The sequence below is a fragment of the Tupaia chinensis genome, unplaced genomic scaffold (genome assembly GCF_000334495.1).
Source record: "Tupaia chinensis unplaced genomic scaffold, TupChi_1.0 Scaffold147123_1, whole genome shotgun sequence".
In the NCBI taxonomy this organism is placed as follows: Eukaryota; Metazoa; Chordata; class Mammalia; order Scandentia; family Tupaiidae; genus Tupaia; species Tupaia belangeri.
In genome coordinates, this window is record NW_006206975.1 from 790371 (window position 1) to 794797 (window position 4427).

The 4427-nt window shown below is 40.2% G+C and overlaps 1 protein-coding gene and 1 pseudogene across 12 annotated transcripts in view; one reads left to right on the plus strand and one right to left on the minus strand.

Annotated features, from left to right (window-relative positions):
• The window catches only part of RAD17 (RAD17 checkpoint clamp loader component), a 48010-nt gene that overhangs the window by 6047 nt on the left and 37536 nt on the right, over window positions 1-4427 (minus strand). The gene's annotated exons all lie outside the window — the stretch shown is intronic.
• Window positions 438-918, plus strand: LOC102478020 (cytochrome b-c1 complex subunit 7 pseudogene; annotated as a pseudogene).

The following is a 4427-nucleotide window of genomic DNA, read 5'->3' on the forward strand; positions in this document are numbered from 1 at the left end:
TGAACCCAGTACCAGGACACTCTTAAAAACCAGCTCCTTGGGGCCAGCAGGTGGCATGGTGGTTGGGACCCTGGACTTCCACATAGTTGACTGCCAGTTGAGTCAGTCCTGGACCAGATGGCTGCTTGCTTTCCCACTTTCTTGCTTTCTCTCTCTGTCTCTCTCTGTGTATCTCTCTGGTGAGCTCATGTGCCCTATGACAAATTTAAAATGGTAATAAATTAAATGAATAATTCTTAAAAACAAAACAAAGGGGCCAGCAGGTAGCATGGTGGCTAGGGGCACTGGACTCACACATGGCCGACCATGGTTTGGGTCCTGGACCTGGTGGCTTGCTTTTTCTCTTTCTCTCTTTCTCTCTCCTTCTCCCTCGCTTTCTCTGTCCCTCTCTGGTCAAATTAAAATAAATAAATACATACATACATACATAGATGGATAAATAAAATAATTATTAAAAAAACAGAAAAGAAAATCCCCGAAAAACCAGCTCTTCTTTAGTCGGCCCTGTGACCTAGTGGTTAAAAGAGTTGGTCTCGGCTCTCGGGTCAAATGGCAAGCAGGCCGGCCGTTTCAACATCAGATCGGTGGCTGGATGGTATTCAATAAACTGGGGTTAATGCGAGATGATACGATATATGAGAATGAAGATGTGAAGGAAGTCATAAGAAGACTTCCTGAGAACCTTTATAATGACAGGATGTTTTGCATTAAGAGAGCTCTGGACATGACCATGAGGCAGCGGACCTTGCCTAAAGAGCAATGGACAAAATACGAGGATAATTTCTACATTGAACTCTATCTGAAAGAGGTTATTCGGGAAAGAAAAGAGAGAGGAGAGACGGCAAAGAAGTAACTAGGTTGCAATTGTAGATGCGGTTGTTCTAAAAGTATTTTTATGAAGTTGGGGTCAAACCTGAAAAATTTAATTTAAAAATAATTTGGTCTGCTGGTGTATGACTTTAAATAAATGTCTATTATATAAATAAATAAATAAATAAATAAAAGAGCTGGTCGCCCACATGACTAACTGGTTCTAGTCTTGGACCCAGTGGCTTGAGACTCATACCAAGTGCATATGTGTGTGTACCCAGGGTCCTGGAAGGAGAAGGAACTGAGATGTAGCCATCCCCTCCACCCCTGGGGACTGATTTCTCACTTTCTTTGTCTCTGTGAATCTAGTGAGCACACACCCTACAGCAAAAATCTCCCTTAAAAAAATAAAGAAAGCTGGATACCACATGGCAAACCACGTAATTCCAATCTCAGACACAGAAGCTTGAAAAACATGCAGGGAGCCAACACGCAACACGGTGGTTGAGGTGCTGGAGTCTCACATGGCCAACTGGGGTTCAAGTCCTAGACCTGGCAGCTTGCTTTCTCTCCCTCTCTCTCTTGAGCCCATATACCCTATAGCAGCTTAAAATAATAATTAAATAATTCTTTAAAAAAATAAAAACATGCCAGGCTCATGTGTGCACTTGCAACGAATCCCAACAAAATGAAGAAGGGACTCTGTTGTGACCACATTACACTGGAGAGTGCTTTTTCTCTCTCTGGACTACATGAGACCTCTGGCAATCAAAACAGAAATAGCTCCTCTTAATTAAGAGAAACAAACTAAACAGTAGTCAATTAGTTCATCAGAAAGAGCCAGAGAAATAAATAGCAAAGGGATTCTGAACAAACCCTAGACTGACCTTAAACTTCACACCTGCCCAAACGTAACTGGATCAGGCTGTGGAAAAATATCTGCTCCAGGGTTGGCAGGTTGCATGGTGGGTGGTTAAGGCATTGGACTCCTACATGTCTGACTATGGTTTGAGTCCCAAACCTGGTGGCTTGCTTTTTCACTTTCCCTTTCCCCCGTAAAATTAAAAAATAATAAAATTGAACAGATAATTCTTAAAAAAAAAAAAAAAAAAAGGGAAAGAAAAATACGCACCTGGTGGCATTGCTGAAAACAACAGAGCTATGAGCTACTACCCAGTGGAGCCTAAAAAGTGAGTGTGATGCCAAGAGAGGCAGAGAGTTATACATGGAAATCAGGGGAAGAGACCAAGAGATTATTCCAAGATGACTTATGGTCACATCTAAGTCTGGGCTCCTTGAGGAGTGACAAAGGCTTCATAAAGTATAGGAAGATACACTTCATTAAGGTAGTTTAGCCAAATCACTAAACAAAGCAACACGAAACAATAAAAACAAGGCCCAAGGATAGAGATGAATCAGTATCCACGGTTGCTACAATATATTATCTAAAATGTCTAGTTCTGACAAAAAAAATTACAAGACAGGGGCCAAAAGATGGCACAGTGGTTAAAGCACTGGATTCTCACATAGCCAACTAAGGTTTGAGCTCCAGACCTGGTGCCTTGAAAATAATGCTGAGTACAGGTACATATGTGCCAAAAATCCCCAAAGAAGAATGGAAGAGAAGAGACTGTGGCATGGCCATTCGTCCTCAGGGGTGATTACTCCCTCTCCTTCTCTGTGATGCTCTGGCAAGTATATATGCCTTGAGGCTAAAAAATAAAAATAAAAATAAAAATTACAAGACATCAGACAAACAGGAAAGTGTGGCCAGTATACAAAAAAAGGCAGACAAAAGAAAATGCCTTTCAGAGTCCTCGGCATTGAAATAAAAGTCCTCAAAGAGCCATTATAGACATGCTCAAAGAACAAAAGGAAACCATGTTAAAAAAGCAAAGGAAGCTTGGATTTTGATCACCGAAGACCCTCTGCCCAGACGTCACCCTCCTGGCTCCCCAATCTAGCCAGGAGCCAGGATAAGCCAATCAGCAGCCATCTATATTTGAGTTCTGAGTGGCCCCATTCAGGGACCTTGACCACCGAAGACCCTCTACCTAGACTTCACCCATCTGCTCCCCAGTCTAGCCAGAAGCCAGACTGCAAGTCACCTCCTTCTGCATTCCTCTGATTGTTCAGATATAACTCCAAAAAACAGGAAAAAATGTATAATCCATCAAATGACCAGAAACCACCACAGAGGCACAATAAATATGAGAAACCAAGAAAATATCTCTTCTCTAATGGAAAAGAGTAATTCCTCTTTCTCCACAAAGAATACAAGAGAACTCATGGGAATGTCAGATAAAGAATTTAACATATTCATAGTGACAAAGCTAACTGAGATGCAAGAGAATAGAGACAATGAACTCCACAAGATGCAGGAGAAAAGAGACACCGAGTTCTAGGAGGTGAGGAAGTTCTTGCATGATATGAAAGAGGAAATGCACATCATATAAAAGAATCAAGTGGAATTGTTAACGATGAAGGCTGTAATACAGGAAATCAAAACTTATGCTGAAAATATCAAAACCGATTAGATCATGTAGAATACAGAATTTCAGATGTAGGAGACAGAACCTCAGACCTAGAGAAATTCACCAAAAAGACTAAGAAAATAACCTCCCAAAATGAGAATAACATATGAGTAATATTAGATAACATTAAATGCTGAAACATACGATCATCGGTACCCCAGAAGATGAAGAAACTAAAGGACATTGATAATCTATTCCATGAAATCCTGGAAGAAAACTTTCCAAACCTAGAGAGGCACTCAAATATCCAGACCCAAGAAATACAAAGGACCCCACAGAGAATCAACCCAAGATCTTCCCCAAGGCACATTATAGCAGATTGACCAAAAACAGACAGAGACAAGAACTCAAATTGGCAAGAGAGACATGTCAAGTTACTTTCAAAGGATATCTCATAAGGCTAACATTGGACCTCTCATCGCGAACAACACAAGCAAGGGAAGAATGGGAAAATATATTCAAAGTGTTAAGGGAAAAGCAATTTCAACCGAGAATATTGTACCCGGCAAGATTATCCTTCGTATGGGAAGAAAAGACAAGAACATTCTCAGATAAACAAAACCTGAAAGAATTTACTAGCACCAGACCAGAGCTCCAAGAAGTTCTGAAGGGAGTGCTATGTCAGGAAAATTAAATGTAGTCACACAGAAATAAGAGTTCAAAAACTAAGAAAATGGGCAACTTAATCACAGGGACAAGTCTGGAGTTGAATATTATATCCCAGAATTCAATCGGGAAGATCGAACCACAACAGAAGATAGATAAAGTATATGAGACTGAACTGGTGAAATAGCATTCTGTGGCTTTTGACTAAAATACTGCTGCTTTTCTTCTAGGCTTTGTTGTCCGGTTTTAAGAGTTTTTGTCCTATCTTGAGCTGTCAATAGGTTCATGTACCTACTATTTGAACAGAATACTAACCAGTTTCCAGGCTTTAAGTTTTACCATTTCAAAACTGTTTTTCTTTTTTTTTCTTTTCTTTTTTTTTTATAGACCACAGATGAGTTTATTTTTAACACCCATCAAGCCATGAATTCATAGGGAATAGGTTCTAGTAGCTCAGGCTCCTTTCCATTGGTTCTC